The sequence below is a fragment of the Coptis chinensis genome, chromosome 4, assembly GCF_015680905.1.
Source record: "Coptis chinensis isolate HL-2020 chromosome 4, ASM1568090v1, whole genome shotgun sequence".
NCBI classification, from domain to species: Eukaryota; Viridiplantae; Streptophyta; class Magnoliopsida; order Ranunculales; family Ranunculaceae; genus Coptis; species Coptis chinensis.
Window position 1 is genome coordinate 17767037 of NC_141459.1, and position 20850 is coordinate 17787886.

A 20850-nucleotide genomic window follows, 5' to 3' on the forward strand; every position below is an offset into this window, starting at 1 on the left:
CCCAATGTTCAAACTTGAATATTTGAAATTGATGTTGAACTGATAAGTTTGTGTTCATATCTATCTCCCAAATTCCTACAAAAGTTAAAAGAAAATATAAACAAAATACAAAAATATTAGACTTGAGTCTTGAAATTGTGCGGGTCAATGGGGTTAGGTCAACGGCTTTTGACACGGTGCGGGTCGGGCGGCTTGACAGGTCGGGTTTGAACATAAAACCTACACCCATAGCCCGACCTCGTAAAAATGGTGGTGGGGCGGGGCGGGTTTGTTTTCGGTCGATACGGGTTTGGGTAGCGGGTGAAGACTGGGTGCCCTACCGGATGATGGGTCAACAATTTTGTTTACACTCCTAACTAGGTGACTCTAGAAGTCTTTAATGCTCGGTATTGCGCATATCCATTTCGTCGAACTCATTTTCTACACGTTGAGGCATTTAATCAAATAGTTAGTATACGATAAATTCTAAACAAAATTTTAAACCAAAATCAATTGAACAACATTCATAAACTCATACTTACTCCGTCAGTGTTATATAAACACGAAACATGCTTGTTTGGATCGGGAGCCAACGTTGGATGATCAACAATACTCAATCTCCGTAGAAAATTGAAATCATTTTCCAATACGAGTTCACCCTCATTTTCCCGAGGATTTGAACTCCCTGACCCACGCAGAATACTCTTCTTACGTCCAGCTAGACGAAATTGATCCATTGCAAAAAACATAAACAAATTTGGTTAAAAAAGGAATATTTATTTGGTGATTGAAGGGAGTGGAGAATTTGAAATGGGATGATGACAACTTGAAATGGAATGAGTATTGGAAGTCTCGAAGTGGAGAACGAATTGGATTCCACTGGCACGGGACAAGTTTACCCGTGCCAAATAAAAAAAGTTTCACACGGGACAAGTTGTGCCGTCCAGAAAACGAAATCAAATTTTCAGATTTTTCGTGCTGGTACTTGACTTTGATTTGGTAATTTTATTCGCTGAAAAATGCTGACGTGTAACAACAAAATTTAGAAATGCGTTGATGATGCTCTTAAGATAAGTTCTAGTTTCATCAATAGTAATTCACAGACACCAATAATATCAAGGTGTTTCCAATTAGACACTTGTCAACAACTCAATGCAAAATGTTATTGACATTATCCCACTAATTATTGATAAAATGTGTTGTGTTGCTATTTGGTGCCTAATTAGAAACACATTGACATTATTAATTGGAAAATTATCCTTCATTGATTGCACATTACTAAGAGCATCTTTAGGAGAGATACTTTTCTAGCATCAAACACCAAATTTCCAGGAGAGTCACATGTTGATGAAAACACCAAAAAAATACCAAATCGGCCAAAATTTGGTTCCAGCTTTGGTGCTGTATCAAATCTCTCTCGCGGTGTTGGAAAAACCGCACGGTTTTTCTAACACCGCATGTGCTTGGGCTGCTAAGTGGGCTTTTATAGCGCGGTTTTGCCAACACCGCCTGGGCTTGGGATTCTATTGGCGCGGTTTTGCCAACATCGCGTGCGTTTTTTCTAAAAATTAGAAAATGTGCAAATGAAGAAATTAAAAATTGTACAATTGAAGAAATTAAGAATTGTGCAGTTGAAGAAATTAGGAATTGTGCAATTGTATCTAAAAATGTTAAAAATGATTATGATTATGTATCCAAAATGATAAAAATGATCCAAAACCTATGATTATGATTATGTATCCAAAACAATAAAAATGATCCAAAATCTATGATTATGACCCAATATCCAAAATGATCTAAAACCTATCATATTACATAAAATTTATTTAGCTCTCTTCTTATGCCCCTTACCACTCGATGCCTCTCCTCTCTCTATTTAGATGTTCTGAAGCTGCTCCTCTATGTTCCTAACCTAAGAACCAAGATCTTCTCTGTCTGCAAGAAGGGTAACTACCTCAGCCTAAAGTTCCTCATATCCCTAATGTTGTTGCGTATACACCTGCTGAATACTCTCATACGCTTTTCGAGTCTCGTCATATGCACGTTGGGATTGCTAATATGTTTGAGAATATTCCTCCTCTCTTTCTTGGCTATAATGATACACGGCAGTCCTCATCCCATCAAACATACAAATCTGGTTCTCATATCTTTCCCAAACCTTAGCCTGAAAATCCAAGAAAATATAGTGTGAGTACATATTATATATATAATGAATAAGATAAATAAAACAACTAAACTCACCGTGGTATACTGATCAATATGTGGCTTTAACTCATGGCAACGAGCACGAGGCACCTCAGGAATGGAAATGTAAGTAGCCTCCCCATCAGGTCCACACACGGCAAAAATCTGAGGATTACTGGCTGACACAGGAGCTAGATGATATGCATTCAGAGGTTGTGGGTTGTAAACAAGCTGTGGCGGATGAGGAATACATAGCTCACGTCTCATCCCTTATAGGCCCACAAACTTGAAGTTGCTAGCCCGACTAACAGGGGGCAACAACGGACCCATGGAGACACGGTTCCACCATCTATAATACTAATCAGCAATCTGCTCAACAACAAAAGAAGACACATCTGGCCAAGGACCACAACTGGCATGAACTTCATGAACTTGAGTTCTACTCCACGACTTAGCATCACTAATATCTGGTATGGGAGCACATGGAACTCCATAACATCCAGTCATCTGCCTCCAACATCTGTCGCCACAGTACCAAACCTTATAGTCACGTGCGGTAAAACAACTCTGTGACGTGACAAAACACAAGCATGCTACACAACTGGATTGTCAAAGGCAGTAGACAAACTGCAAGGTCTCCACTCAATAGATAACAATGATCTAATATCAAACTAAGCACGAGCCATACAGACATTATTTCTAATCTGCCCCTTGTTACGAGTCAAGTGAGGCCCTGACCAACTAGCAAATCTAGGGCGAGTATCAGCAATCATGTCTATGTTAGGACAAAGACAACGAAAGTACTCATAAAACCAAATCTCTAAAAGTCCTGTGAATCCTGCAATCTGAGGACTTCTACTTCGGAATATCTGTGAAGATTTTTCTAACACCGATATCAATGTGGCATATACTGAGCTACCAAGGTCATAATCTCTCATATTATGCAAATTAGAAACATAAGCATAATATCCGAGTAGTACCGTAGAATAACCATTTGGAAACAGAACATGTCCAATAAAAAACATCAAAAAAGCCCTAACATACACATAAGCACCTTCACTACCAGGTAGAATAGTCAAAGCTAACTCCGCTCGTGTATCAAGATCTAAGAGGGGTTCCATATATGTAGTATTAATATGAGATAGCTTAATACCAAACGAATCATAAGCATTTGCATCCAAGCTAGGAAAAATCACAAGCATATTAATAAAAGTAAAAAGTTATAGTTTACTCCTACTTAACTAATTAAACTAAAACAGAAGTAAAACATACTAATTTACTCTAAACTATCAAAGTTCTACTCTCACGAATCATGAAATATTGAGTGGAGAATTCGTTCCACTCCTAGTCCTTTAAACGTTAGTTTTTGCTAGTTTAATCGATACTAACAAAACGAATGAGAGTAATGAATTAAATTATACTAATATGGATTTTGCACTTAGTTAGAGATGTTTAACTTATACTATAATAATTGAATATTAAAATGTGAATATGGAGAAGGAATTAGGGGGGATTGAATCTACTTGATGTACTCCTAATATGCTAGTGTAGATTATATTAATCCTAATCAAATAATATTAAATGTTCGATCCCTAATTACTCATGACAATTTCTGCCAACTAATAATTAGCATGTGAGGAACTCCAATCCATTCTCATGGCGAATCAACTATCCTACTAGAGTAAAACTCTTAAAAGCAATAATCCTAACTAACACATCAAGTCTTCATCAAGTTTCATTAAACCCCTCTAATGGAGGTTTAGCTAGAAGTCATTAGACTATCACAAACATATAAATAAGAAAAAAACATAATGAAGAACAAACTTTCTTTTATTAATCTAATGAATACTAAAGAACAATAAATAACTTAAGTTTAAACTAATAACTAAGTTTAAGTTCTAACTATCTATCTCTAATTAATTATATCTATCTAAGTCTAAGTATATCTAAGTATATTGAGAGTTATGCCTTAGTCCTTTTTATATAAGAGTGGCTAGGTCTATATTTTCGTGCATGGGCTTTGGAGCCATGTTTTGGGCCCTTAAATCAAGTCCAAAACCTAATTACATAAGTCCAAACAGGGTTTCTCTATTGAAAATTACTGTAATAGACTTTTCATCCACTTATACTCCTCTGATTGGATCGAGGCTTAGACCGTTAGAAATCTCTTTCCGAGCCGGTCGTTTTAACATATAATAGGCCCAATTCTGAGGTCTGCATCCAAAGATACGACGTGTGGAAGTTATGTTGACTTTTCTGCTATATTTATTCCCGCGTTGACTTTGACTTTTCAGTTTTGACCGGGCTTTAAAAAGACTTTTTTTCCTTGAATCTTGGCCTTTAATCATAGAACTTCTTAGCAACCAACCTTTGCTCCTTTATCTCTCAAAAGTGACATGTTTCTTCACATATTTCACTCCAATGCCTGAAATACATAAACGCACGTAAACAGTACTAACTCATATTTATTATACACATAATTGGTCTAAATGTAATGATATTAAGGGGTTAAAACTACAGTTTTGGGCTCTTATCAAACCACCCCCAAACAACATTTTGCTTGTCCTCAAGCTAATATGATAAATTAATATAAGTGACCAAAAATGGAGTTCTAACTAATCTCTTTTCGCTGAGTGCGATTACATTGACTATATGCAACAAGGCCTTAAACCATTAGGAATTCTATAGTGGACGAGTTATAGCCCCGTGAGAGTTTTCCAGCGAAGGTACTCACAAACTTCATCTATACTACAATGACTAAGAATTAAAATTACTGTTTCCTACTTTATTCTCAGATATCTATACATTTCACTAGCAATGAATACAGAATAATCAAGTCGAAATCTAAGCTAATACATGCATAATAATCAATCATCTACAAATAAACATATATATATAATGAACTATGATATGAAATGCAATAAGAGGTCCGTTTATGAAACTTTGGAATAGCGTCCTTAAGTAGGTCCTCACATATACGTCAAGACAAAAACCACTATGATTTTTCCACTCAAGTTTTGTTAACTCTAGTGCGCAGTGGGCACACTTTACCTTACAATCTCAATGACACACAAGAAAGCCGAAGTCGATCAAACACATCTGCCACTTACTATCACACTAATCTATTCCTAATTGAGCTAGATGTCTTTATTAGGTATTGCGGGGATTAGGTGATGGTTTAAGAATGAAGAAAATGGATATTCAAAAAGGACAAGTCTGAGATAATAGAGTATTCATATTACGTAACTAGAGAAAAGTCCGTTTCAAAAAAAAAAAAAAAAAAAAAAACTAGAGAAAAGTTTGTTCTTACTTTGCTTTTACACTTTGTTTCCATTCTTAGCCAGTTTTTTTTCTTTTTTTTTGGCTTTTGACTCCTTTGATTCTATTTTTGGAGTTCTAACTTTTATTTTTTTTTCTTTTCTTTGGATGGAAACTTTCTTTTCTTATTTGAAGCAACTAACAAATTCTTAGTTTCAAAGGTCTTTCTCTTTCCTATTCTTCATTTCATCTCTATTCTCAGACTCATTAAAAAATGGGTAGGCTGATTTTTATTTTTATTTTGTTTTGTAAAAGGGTAAAGGATTTGCGGTTTATGAAAGACTAAAGAAAGGCTCAGAGGGGAGACTAGGGGAAATAATTTTATATAGGTTTAAATTTCTTGCTATATCGATCCAAAGAGGGCCTAAATTCTCGCTTAGGATATGGTATAATGATCAAGCAAGTGGACGTGTGATTTCTCTATTTGGAATTTACTTCTCCCTTGTGTCATTTCTCAAATATTTCACTCATATAAGGTTTTAGACTATATTCTCACAGGATTTGTAGAATAAGTACTCTAGCTTAGATTTCAGAAACTTACTGCAAAACAATCATAGATACTCATGCAATATATTTATAAAAAGATACAATGATTATTACATACATATTAAACTAAATTTCTAAAGACTATTCTAATATAAGAGCTAACGTTAAATATCTAGACTATTATCATCATAAAGAAAGAAACAATACCATTATTTTCTAAGTGTATAACATAAAATGTTTATTTATATATATATATATTTTATTTTTTTTACTAGAAAACAAGTGCATATTATACATGTATTATCCTAATATGTGCCTTAAATTATGCGTGTTTCTATGCCACTCCCAAACAAGAACATGCTTTGTCCTCAAAGTATTAAAATAAAAAGGGTAGGAAATACCATGGAAATGCGTGAAAATTGAAGAACACATGCAAAACAAATTTAAAACATATTAATATAGATAAATAAAAACATAGGCAACTCTATATGAGTTCTACCCATTATGGGGTTAACAAGAATTAACTTGCTTGGGACATAAGCAGACACGAACAAAAATTAAAAAACTTACCTCATATCCCGCATTTACTCGTCGTTCTCCTCCTCAATAAAGAATTGAGGTTCCTTGGCATCCTGCCACGCCATGATAATTTGCCAGGCCTCACACCATTTATCATCTACAATTGCTAACCGGTCAAGCGCCACTTGGTCGGATGGGGTGTAAGGGGCAACCTAATTAGGTTGTAGCCTCCACCCTAACCAAGTCATTGCACGGAATGAGCATATAATGCAGTTGGTGGGTCGCATAGTGTCAACCCCAACCCAATCCGTGAAACGGATACAAAAATCCAGAAAGAAACATATCATTATTCGACAAACTAAGACAGGCATAAGAAGATAGTTATGCCTCATACTGTGGGCTCGTGCTAAACTAGAAACTAAGGTCTGGGGAAGGTCATAGAGCATATGTCCCGTAGCTAAAGCAAGGAAGACCTTGCAAGTGGCATCATTCACAGAAGAAAAACGCCATTCCCTTAATATGTTTAGCATGATAAAAAAATATCATCGTGCCCACGTTAAGGGACAAGCTACCAAGGGCTACGTTATATTGCCCTTGATCCTCTATACGGAAGATTCCTGCCCCATAAGCCTCATGCAAAAACTCATAGGTGTATACATACATATTATCTACCCAATAGCCCCATGGCGTCTTGAATTTCAGCAGGCATTGACAGTCCAAGGGCAAACGCTAATAAGAACTTAGTTATATCCATTGTCTCATCCTCAATGGTGATGGAGAACACATGCTCTCCATCCGGTCTTTCAAAGAATGTACAATGCTCATAAAAATAAGTTGTAAGTATAAGAAAATATAGTTCATCAGGGCTTACCATTAGAGGATGTCATCCTGCCTGTATAATCACGTTGTGGAACAAAGATCCATACGTGTCACTCGTGAACAAATCTTCGAATGACATCTCCGGTATGATCTGAGGAGACTTCATATTACACAACATACTCTAAAACTGCTGGAAGCAACCTCGGAAGAACCTACAAAAAAATCAGAGCTGGAAGTGGTTGTGGAGGTGAAGGGCGCGGGCGTGCTCAACTTTGTCTGTGGGAGGGCGCGAGCATGCTCTTGCCTTGCTCGATGTCCAGTGATTTTAGGGCGCGCGCGCTCTGAGTATAAGCAAAAGAGAGGGCTTGCGCGCTCCGAGTATGATGAGTGCTATGAAGTGAAAATTCAAAGGCAAAGTGACAGGTGTGATGTGAAGTTGAGAGTGCACCAAGGATTTATAGAGAACTAGTTTCTAAGTTCCACAAGCTTCCCAACTAGCTAAGGCAACATGATGGAAAATTTCTAAAACCAAAATAGAACTAGACAAAAGGCATGCTCCAAAACCAAACCAATAACTTTTTGGCTGGAATTAAAATAGCAATCATCTAGTTATGACTCCTTGAGGTTGCACCAAACAACACTTGCTAATTCTAGCGACACCAATTTAGCAACATTCTCACATATTTCAATTATTATCAAGCAGACAATAATAATTCGACAAAAAAATACGTAGATATGATTATAGGTATTTCTAAATAAATAATTCCACCCCCAAATAAGTTGAAAGGGTGGGATTCACGATACAACACATAGCATATGCCGGAAACTAAAATAACTTCAAATTAAATTAAAATAAAATAATAATTATAGAATCCAAATATTAACTACTTAACTAACAATACGGAAACAAAATCAAGAAAATCAAGAAAACAAATCTTAACACAACACGAATACAAAATAAACTAGCCACACGACAATGATGGGCCAGAGTCATCCATCCTACGCCGATGACGCTCATGCCTCACAGAGGTATCAGAAGAAGAACCCATCAGGTGGCAAGCGTACGTAGTAGAACTTCTACTTGGAACTTCCATTGTCCCTATATATATGCGTTCATGGATTCCTCATTCTCCTTATCACGCTGGACTAGGGTCTCCATGTTAGCCCGGAGCTCCCGGTTACTAGCACTGAGCTCCTCAAAATTTTGATGGATGTTAACCTGCCTAGTTTGCAGATCCTCACAAATGGTATTAAGAGAACACATGCCATGATGAAGCAATACCATGCGTTTTATATCAGAAGTAGCCTTTTCCAAGGCATCATCCTCAAAACATGTCGTGTCTTCCTCATCATCATCATCCGAGTTAACAACCCTATCATCAGGCAACCACCACGTCTTCTGAATACAATCCATATAAATCTTTGCATTTTCATGCAACTTCAACATAATCCGCTAAGTTTTCGGAACAACTCCAAAATGCAGCATGATCTTAGTAATCAAAATAAGGAAGGGTGCAGTATATTTTCCAACGCCTCTAAGCTCAGCAATCAAAAAGTCGATGATGCAAAACTCATACCTCTTCTCCTGAAGGACCCAAAGAACGTGCAGACAAGACGAGCCGATGTCAATGACTTTCGAGGTGCCAATGATGTTCTTACCAAGCCACTGAGCTACAGCCAGCTGGTTGGTTATCAGAGACGACTGTCGAACACAATGTGATTTCGCATTGTACTGTCCTTCTAATACAGTCTCTTTCATCAATGCCTCGATTCCACCCCACTGCGATTCCTGCATTGTGATTACGAGGTTGTGTCTTGCCTCAACGTCCAGAATCCTAGACAACATAGTTGTACACACTTCTCTCCTCGTACCATTCACCTTCACAAAAATCTTCCGATCCTCAATCTCCCTCTTCTTATAGAAATTCAACACCAACTCGGTATGATAAAAATTATTTGTCGAATACCACAACTTCCGCCACTTCCTACTAATCATCTCATCACTGTAAAAGGGTGTAAAATGGTCTGAAGTGAAAGCTTGTTCCAGAAGAACTTTTCAGGTTTGAGCTATTGAGGTTTGGAAGTCGAATTTGGTTTTTAATGCAATGTGGGGAACGAGTTTGAATTGAAGCTCACTCGAGAATTTGGAGTGGGTCGCAGGGGTTTTTGGATATTTTTTTTCGGTGGTTTAATGGAGGTGTGGAGATGGAGAAGATGAATTGGAATAAGTAAATAGCGAAATTGGAGTGGGGGGAAAGCTATGACGCAGTGGTTTATTTATTTATTTTTTTAGGTTTGGTGTTCTTGAGCTGGTAGAGGCGTGAAGAAGATGACTCGCGAAGGGTTTTTCTCCTCTTTTGGTTTTTTGGAGACGCACGTGCGATAACCCTTTTGGTCTAAGCCCAAAACAATTTCCAAAATACCGATCATGTCCTATGCCTCGTAAACTTAAAACTAAAATCCTCGATTCGTTAACGGTCTGATTTTTGCGAATAAGCTATGAAAATGATCAACACAAAGAGTATAATCCATTGATCTATAAAAACTCAAATCTAACCATGGTTGACATGTAAGAAAATGGAAAACACCTCGTATTGCGTGCATGACATAAGTTATGTGAACAAAAAGAATCTAAATTCATAGATAGTGTCAACCCGAATCAAAATATGACTAAACAACATAAACAATAAGAATAGAAAGTTGAGCAAACAAGAATGGAAAGACCAACACCCCACCCCCAAACAAATTTTGAAAACATGGTTTAGAAAATTTATTTAAATACGTGGGTCTTTTAAAGTCAGATTCTCGAGACTTGCTAGATTATAGTTTTATATAGTTTGAACATTTTCTACTTTTTTATAAATAAATTTTAATATAAAGGAAAACAATAAAGCAACAAAGACATAATTCACACCATAGAGAAACATGACTCAAAAATCGAAAAAACATGCAAGAGTGGAAAACGTGAATTATGGTAAACGTGGACTTAGGATCCGGTACTTACAGCTACATACTCCAAAGGGAGGGCTCGATTACCAGAATGGTCCACTTACCAAAATATAAGAGTGGAATGGAGTACACCGAATAATAAAATGAGTCGTTTATAGTCAGATACTCGAGATTTTAACAAATAAATAGATATATATACATACCCTGCAGTTTACCATATATCAACAATCGAAATAATTGTGGATCTTGCCATAAATAATTATCACAGAAAATACATCCAAACACAATCAAGCACCATGATTTCCCATGACGTGGCATAGCAAAATGAGAGTAAATACTGATGATTCTATAACATAACCTATCATGCAAAGTCTTCTTGTTTATCCAACGAAAGGGTGGGCAAGTGAATGATTGTGAGAAAATGGATGGTTGTGGAAGATATGGTGGATATGGATGAATTGTAGAAGTAAGAAATGGAAGAAATGAGAGAGTGGGTTTATCACAAAATTCATTGGTGGAGTGGATTAGTATAATCACACAACTGAAAATGAAAGTATTAGGTGGCTCTATAGGTAGTAATTTCGTACTAGGAGAATTTAGAAAATCATAAAGCATAGGAGAAACAAGAGGGTCAAGTGCAAACTCAAGGGCCCTTTGAAAAGGTGGAGGGCGGGGAAACGAGGTGGGTGGTGCGCTAGGTAGTTCTTGAGAGGGTGGATCATCACAGGCTCTAAGAAACTCATCGAATTCATCATCTAGCTTGGACGTATCCACATGATTATGGTATACCTCTGCATCTTTGAGAAAGTCATCAATCTCGTAAAGGAGTCGAAATTGTGATTTTCGTCCTCGTCCATAAGATGGGTATCAACTAGTGTAAGGACGAAAGCGTCGGAGTCGAACTTCCGAAGGAAAGAAATTTGGGCATCTGATTATCAGGAAAGATGGCCAAAAGACAAGGACATCGAACCATCGCGGCAGTTTATAAGCGCGTTGGCAGTAGCCAAGAAGGGACGCCCTAAAATGATAGGAACAGAGTCGTTAGCGACTTCTGTGTCGAGGATAATGAAGTTGGTGGGGTAATAAAAAATTTTAACCTTAACCAACACGTTTTCAACCACACCCTTAGGATACTTAATAGAATGATCAGCTAATTGCAACGTCATTTTAGTTGGTTGCATCTCTTTTAGACCTATTTGTTTATAGAGATAATAAGGGAGTAAGTTAACACTTGCCCCTAGGTCTAATAGCACAGTCCTTATATGGGTATCCCCCAAGGTGCATTGTACAGTAGGACGACCAGGGTCCTTGTACTTAACGATTCCATTATGTTCAGATAGAGTTGGGAACTGTTCAATTAAAAAGGAGTCTTTTGGTATATTGGTCTTTCGCCTAGTAGTACACAACTCTTTTAGAAACTTAGCATGTTGTGGTAACTTTTTAATAGCGTCAAGAAAATGTAGGTTAATCGTTAGATTTTTAAAAACTTCCCTAATCTCATCAAAGTTAGTATCCTTGTGTAATATGGCTAGTCTCTGAGGAAACGGTGGGTTTCTCTATATTTATCATATGGATCAATAGGAGTTTTAACCTTGGCCGTTTTCCTCTTGGGTTGAGGTTTAACTGGCACCTCTACAGGAGTAGGATCATCAGTTACGACTTCGGTATCTAGTAAAATATCAGGTGTAGGAACCACTGGTGGGGTAACAACAGGCATAGTTACGGTGTTATCAACCACTCTACTAGAACGGAGAGTGGTGATGGCATTTAGCTCACCTACATTGAGATTTTTATTACTAGGATTACCGGTTACTTCAAAGGCTGTGTTTGGCATTTTAGGATTAGGTATGACTTGACCTGGAAACACACCTTTTGGTGGGGCTTTCTCTTGGGCTAACTGCTGGATGGAATGATTAATGGATTATAGAACTTGTTGGTTAGAATGATTAATAGATTATAAAAACTGTTGGCTAACCTGTATGAAGGCGTCAAGACAATCCGGTTGTGAAGGTGTAGTGGGCACAGGTGGTGTGATTGGAACTACCTCACGTTGATTATTAACGGGTGGGTTGCGATAGTTATTAGTAACTGGAACGATACCTTTATTAGCATTATAATTATTATTATAATTATTATAATTACCTTGTCCTTGTCCTTGTCTCGGTGGAGCTTGGTTACGTTGTGATTTGGCGATGACCTAACATTTTGATTATTAAACCCTGGAGGTGTAACTTGATGATTATTTTTCCAATCGAAGTTAGGATGTTGTCTCCAAGGCGCGTTAGGTTCGCTATTAATGGAACAAACATTGTCCGGTTAAGCGGATGGTTGTTCATAGACTAGAGGACAATTGGAGTCGGCTGCTCAAGGCTGTAACATAAATTACATGGAAGCGTGTTGACGTTCATGACAAGAGTAGGTTGTTGTTGGACAGAAATGGCTTATACCTTTTTAGTGAGAGATTCGATTAAAGTTTTAAGCTCAGGATCATATTTAATCTCAAACATACTGGCAGCCTTAACTGTGGAAAAAGAATTACTGGACCGGGGGATGTCATTACCCCCCCCCCCTATTTTGATGTTTAGATTGATCTTCCAAAAACCAATAAGCCTCAGAGGCACCTTTACAAAGGAAACTACCCCCAGTCATTATGTCAAGAACCTCTTTATGGTGATGTAAAAACCCTTTGAAAAAGGCACGAACAAACGTGTCTTTCGCAAGGTTATGATGTGGACACTCGATAAGAAGATCAGTGAACCGATTCCAGGCCTCTGAAAAGGATTCATGAGGATTATGGTGGAAGAAATAAATCTTTTGAAACATTTCATCTATCTTTAGCGGTGGGTAAAATTGTTCCATGAATAATTGAACAAGTTTGGCCCATGAGTCCACAGAATTAGGCGCTTGGGCAGTTAACCAAGATGTTGCCTTATCAGCGAGGGTGAAAGGAAATACCCTTAATTTAATTTGCTCTGAACCAACAGTAGGATGATGAAATGTGGTAAGAATTTGTTCTATCCTACGCATATGCTGATAAGGCTTCTCATGGCCTAAACCATGAAAAACTGGTAACAAATTAAATATATTCGGGGGGATTCGAAAATCCCCTACTGGGTCTGCAAGAACGATGCAAGACTTATGGCTATCGTTAAAGGCTTTATAAAAGTCAGAGAGAGGAGTCTCTGTTTCGTCAGCCATTTTTGCAGGTGTAGTGTGTGGTATTCTAGATAGGTGTGTGCGTTGACGTTTGCGATAAGTAACAGAAGATGGTTTACTAGTACCGGACCTTAATCTCATACAAGACTAAAGCCAATAAGAAGCAAACCACTAACAACAGTCAAACAACCCTGATATGCTAGAAGAAATCCTTTAACATAATAGGCGAGGAGTAGAAGCAGGAGTACCTGAATGCCTCCTTGCTACGCCTTTGAATATCGTCTTGTATATGCAATCACAGTGTATTCACGAAGTTGGAAACACTGAATAACTTGAACAAAGTGAGTTGGAAACTAACCTGTGAAAATTGGGCTAATTCGAAGTGGCGCCGCTTGCTGGAACTAGGAACTAGGCGGCGGGCGCTCTTTGCCTGAACCAATGTCCAGTGTTTTTAGGGCGTGCACGCTTCCGAGATAGCCTACTATGGGCGTGGGCGCGCTCCGTGGAGAATTCTGAAAAAAAATATTTCTGAACCAAACAAACACAGTTAGAACCAAACAAGGGTGGGTGGGTTTAATGAGATTTTGGTAGGGACGAAAATACTAAAGAAAATGAATTTAAATATAACTAAGATGGCAACGGCGCAATTTGATAAAAGTAAAAAGTTGAGGTTTACTCCTACTTAATTAATTAAACTAAAACAGAAGTAAAGCATACTAATTTACTCTAAACTATCAAAGTTCTACTCTCATGAATCATGAAATATATGGAGTAGAGAATTAGTTCCATGGAGAAGGGATTATGGGGAATTGAATCTACTTGATGTACTCCTAATATGCTAGTGTAGATTATTACAATCCTAATCAAATAAGATTAAGTGTTCGATCCCTAATTACTCATGGCAATCTCTGCCAACTAATAATTAGCATGTGAGGAAGTCCAACCCATTCTCATGGCGAATCAACTATCCTACTAAAGTGAAACTCTTAAAAGCAATAATCCTAACTAACACATCAAATCTTCATCAAGCTTTATCAAACCCCTCTAATGGAGGTTTAGCTAGAAGTCATTAGACTATCATAAACATATAAATAAGAAAAAAACATAATGAAGAACAAACTTTCTTTTATTAATCTAATGAATACTGAAGAACAATAAATAACTTAAGTTTAAACTAATAACTAAGTCTAAGTTCTAACTATCTATCTCTAATTAATTATATCTATCTAAGTCTAAGTATATCTAAGTATATTAAGAGATATGCCTTAGTCCTCTTTATATAAAATAAGTTAGGTCTACATTTTCGTGCATGTGCTTTGGAGCCATGTTTTGGTGTCACACCCCAAATTTCCAGAAAATTTAAAATAGAGAATCTTTTTCAAGATATACATATCTTAATTACCACCCTATTCAATCATCTGAAAACCCAGGGTAAAATGAAACCCTAATAATATATTATCAACCATGATAAAAAAAAATTGAAATAAAATTTAAAACCAAAAGGGACAATCCTTCAATCACATTATTAAACTATAAAGAAACTAACCAACTCTTTTACATCTGTCTCGAAACAAAATCGTACACTTCAGAAAAACTTAAACCAGAAGACTTCAAAAGTAAATCCAAATCACGTGTCCTCATCCACTGCACTCCACCATCTATGTTTCCAAGAACACACCCACGTTGCAAAACAAAGCAAACATGGGTCAGCAAATTAAATTTGCTGGTATGAGTAAGACTAAAAATAAAATAGCAATACGTTCATATCTTTCGAATACAAAAATATACTATTCAATCATTTCAACTTGGAAGACAAGTTAATTCCGTATTTTCAAAACGGCATGCAGTTTCTTCCCAAGTAAAATTTCAACCCCCAATATACATTTCCAAGAAATCTCAGATAACAGTATTCATCATGCTCACTTTCCAAAATAACTCACAATATAATTTCCACTTACATTCAACTTATTACATACACATATGATAACTTATTTAAATATGAGTTTGATACACTTTACCTTTAAGCCAGTACGTCGTCTTAGGGTAGGACAACGTCTTTGCATAAAAGTTAATAAGTCCTACCCTCCTGCAAAACAAAGTTAGATTTCCCAAATTTAACCATTTATAGTATACATCTATTTCACTCTGATTGCAACCATCATGGATATATATAATCTGGCATAATATATCACTAATATTAACTAACATTCATATCACACCACCATATCCATCATATCACGCTAACCATATTCACATTCCTTCGTAAGAAATTATATGCATCATATCATAATATATCACCAATCATATCCAACAACTCGCTCATACTTAAATCCAATATTTTTCTTAAAAACCACTCGTCTACTAATGAGAACGAGGAACTATATCACTGCTAGGGAGTACATTCATCCCTCGTGAGTATCAACTCACACAAACCACGTATACATTTCCTTGTAAGAAATTTCGAATACATCATATGGAATAACTCCATTACACATAAAATTAATATTTTACTTTGCTTATTAATTATCTCGTTGACTCATTTATTAAAAGGCACAGCCCAACCTTTAGTTCCTACTCCACGATTTGCACTACACACATTTGCCAAATCACACATATTCGTGTGCCTCACTCACACCGAGTACCACTACAAGACATATGTCCCAAGCGGGGATATTGCCTCCAGGAAACATATTTTCATCTTTTAAACTCGTAACTTGTGAGTCACAACCATCACTGGGCTTCCCATACACATAATCACAAAGCCTTTATTGGGCATAACAAAATATCAGGTCATTCATGGCACATTCAATGAATACTTTGGGTCATTCCCACCACATTCAAGGAATACCCATCATAACACTAACAAGTCATTCATGACACATTCAATGAATACCTTGGGTCATTCCCGCCACATTCAAGGAATATCCATCATAACACTAACATGTCATTCATGGCACATTCAATGAATACCTTGGGTCATTCTCGCCACATTCAAGGAATATCCACCTACATCCCCGTACATTCAAGGAATACAACCAGTCCACAAGGCGAATGCCTTAGTTCCTCTCTAAGGCGGCTTTTCACATGACATCATTAGTCATAAACATTTCATTTCTTTTCTTTTCATCAAAGAGGCGTAGAGAGATCTAAAGATGTGGGCGACACATTAAATTTTCACTGGAACACTTTTACATAGAATTTTAATACTCAAGAATTCTCAATTATTATAATATTTTCATTACAAAACAAACATCATCTCAAATAATAATTCATTACTAAAGATTCCAAACATAATAACTAATCAACTCACCTCATTATCAATTATATAAATCTTAGATATCAAAAAGTTCAATCAGGAATAACACATTAGTTAAATGTCTCGTGAATACATTTTAAATAATCACAATCACGTACACAATTAAGTACTAACATTGTACATATATAGTTATCACAAAAATTAATATATAATATATAATATAGTGACTACACCTGTACATAAGGCTACCTACATATCCAATCTTTTAAGATTAGAATCAAGCCTTACATAGCTCTTAATCAATAAATATCAACATCATTGTATGTACCTTTAAGGAAAACAACAATTTATACAATATAGAATCACATACAATAAGTTTCAAATACTCTCACAATCATATACGTAAAGTTTCATACCCAGAGATACACTATGAACCTTTAAATCTAAAAACTCACAATTGGATATTTCTCTACTTTTGATTCTAAGAAAAACGATCTTATGAACCATGTCGGTTCCAAATAAACCCATAGTCTAAAAGTAGACTACAAACACTATATAAAACACCCAAGAAGAGTTTAAGAGACTCTTAGTTCATTACTAGACATATTTCCCAAAATAGGTTCATACACATAAAGGATAACATGGTAGGTTTTCTAGCCAACTTGTCAATACTATAGTTTTTCCTACATTCATCCAAATGACATGTAACTTATTTATTTAGAAACTAGGGTATGTAGACATACTTTTTCATGTATAACTCGAAGTCTCAACCTCAGCCCATCTAAAAGAAAATTTATGTTGAAAATGGTAAAAATCCTAATTTTAGCAAATTGGATTTTTGACGGGCTATCTTCCGAATGAAACAACTCTTTCCACAGATATCCAAATACATCGAGGCTTTTTGTGTTGAAAAGCTAACACACATAAATTACTTTTTTATGTTTTACAAAAATACTCAATCTTATTCTAAATATATGAAAACTAGGTTATAACACAGTGCACAGAAACTAATTTCTGACGCACTGTTTTCTGCCAGTCAAACTTCCAGACAACATATCTACCTCCACAGACTTCGAAATATGACGAGGCCAATTGAGTTAGAAAGAAGACTTATAAAACTCACCTTTTCATGTTTTACAAAAACTCTAACTCTCCTCCTAGCATTATGCAATTTGTGATCAAACCTTATGCAGAAAACTATTTTCTGACGAATAGAATTTCTGACGCATAGAATTGTCGAGGTCATATCTTTTCCGTCACTCATCCAAATTAAGTAAGGCTCACTGCGTCGGATAAACGACTCTCTAAGGTTTCATTAGGTTTTGGTTTCGCACAAATCTACAAAGTATAGTGTCCTATACACTTCCTACAATGCAACATATCCAGAATATGTGCACAAACAGTTATCATATATTGAAGTCAGTTTTCATAATCTTAAACACGGGTATGAACTCGGGTAAAAGTATGAGGTTGTACCTCTGTAAGTCTAGATTCTAATGGTTTTGGAATCAACACACAAGAGTAAATATTTTATTTTATATGATTTCATTACTGCAGACTGCTCAATTTTAGTCCCAGTTTCTTCGTCAGACTTCAACTTAAATTTCAGTATGTAAAACGACTAGATATGAAATTTTATGAAACACAAAAGTTGTAGATATGCGTGTCTATAGTAGACAGGCATTGAATTCATATCAAAAAGATCAAAAAAGAATTTTCTATGCTTAAATTACTAAGAATAGTTCTGAAATTATTAAAATCAAAACCCTATAACATGAACCCAATGACTTCACAACATTCAAAACAGTTGCAGGCCTATATAATACTACCAATCAATCAATAAACACATGGTTTACTCACTACCGTATACAAATATTCCTGAACACAACAACACCTATATATCAAAGCTAAACTTTTGGTGCCAGTAACTCAATATACCGAAAGTTTCTGATTAAACAAATAATTTCGATCTCAAAGTTCTATATCATTATAGAAAATTAAATACACAACTAATCTAAACCATAGTAAGAAATCAATTATGTGAAAATAAGGTTTATACTACTCACCCGAAATTGAATTTGCAAAAGAATACCCATATATGCTTCCTTTTCTCCAATCCATTTTCTTCTTCTTCCACTTCTTTTTATTTCTTTCAATAAAAATTATTCTTTTTATTGGAGGCTAGGGTTTTGTTTTTGAATAATGAGATTTTTACAGAGAAAATTCACATGTATTGTTTATTTAATGTTTTAAGTCTGTTTAAGTTAACCTATGGGCCTCAAATGGGTCTAAAAACACCCAAGGTCCATACCTATATGAATGAGTACATTTTAACAATGTTTTCAAGCCCAAAAATGATTCTAAAATACCCACACAAGTTCTAACAAACAATTCAAGTAAAAATAATTTTGAAAAAACAACAACAACAACCAAACAAATTCTAGAACAAGCTAAACTTCATAATATAATAGTTATTTTCAATTCAAATAATGTAATTTATGTTGTTTAAAAATTGGGGTTGTTATATTTGGGCCCTTAAATCAAGCCCAAAACCTAATTACATAAGTCCAAAAAGGGTTTCTCTGGTGAAAATTACTGCAATAACCTTTTTGTCCATTTTTACTCCTCTGATTGGGTCAAGGCCTAGACCTTTACAAAGCTCTTTCCGAGACAGTCGTTGTGACATATAAAATGCCCAATTTCGAGGCCTGAGTCCAAAGATACGACCTACGGAAGTTCTGTTGACTTTTTACTCTATTTCTGCCCGTGTTGACTTTGACTTTTCAACTTTGATCGGGCTTTAAAAAAGCTTTTTCTTCTTGAATCTTGGCCTTTAATCATAGAACTTCTTAGCAACCAACCTTTGCTCATTTATCTCGCAAAAGTGACATATTTCTTTACATATTTGACTCCAATGCCTTAAATATATAAACGCACGTAAACAATACTAGCTCATATTTATTATACACATAATTGGTCTAAATGTAATGATATTAAGGGGTTAAAACTACAGTTTTGGGCTCTTATCACATACTACCAATATTCTCATCATTTGTATTAAAAGGTATCGGTTGGCCTATACCGATACTTAACCTAGAAATCATAGTGAAGTCTAGTGGTGTGAACCCTAACTCCGCACAAGAAAAATAAAATGTATGAGTTGTATTCCACCATCTTTCTACTAAAGCTATGACCACTGGCTAATCAGCCTTCTCATAATCTACATCAACCAAAAGACCCAAAGGTGTACATAGAATACTATCACTAATATGTACAAACTCATCCAAACTCTTAATAACTTTCCACCACTCTCTAACACCAAGTAAAGCCGATCTAACTCGGTAGTCAATAACTTGCTGATATTATGAAAAAAAAAATGCATATAAAATAAAAAAGTAATTGGTCCAACTTAACTAATTAATACATAATATTCAAAATATTTAATCAAAACTAATTAATTACCTGAGAATTAGCCATAGCACTCGATACGTGTTTTGTATCACGTGTAGAAGACACATTTTGCATATCAAGTGTTTCACCTGGATTAAATTGCCAATTGAAGTCGTTCATTTGATACTCAAGTACATAGGGATGTCTATCAGCCGACGCAACATTCTCGGATTTTCTCCCCCACCGTCTTGTACTTCCTCGGGTTCTTCTACCTCTACTTCATCGCCAATGTCGTTTGTGTACTGCCAATACACATCGTCATTACCGTCAAAAGGTTGAAAATGATCTATATAAAATTTCAAGAGTTTAAGTAGGTTTTTTTTTTTTTTTTTTTTTTCGAGAGGGTTTATAATTGAGAGAAAAGTTAAAAGTGATTGAACCGCGCGGTTTTTGTCATCTTTATATAGATATAGCACGCAGTGTTGAGAACACTGCGTGGTTTTTGGAAAACCGCGTGGGCTTAGGCCTGTCAGATGGACTTTAATGGCACGGGTTTGGAAAAACCGTGTGGGCTATATGGCACGGTTTATCCAAAACCGCATTATTTGATGACAAAGATTTGTTGTTGCTTCTAAAAATAGTTGATGTTTTTTTGGTTTTGTGTTTGGTTTTGTTGAAAAATTTAGTGTTTTTTTTGTTTCTCTCCTAAAGATGGTCTAATTACTTAACCGTTGTCAAAAACAAATGTGCATTACTAACGCATGATCAAAACAGGTGAACAGGCCCACACAACC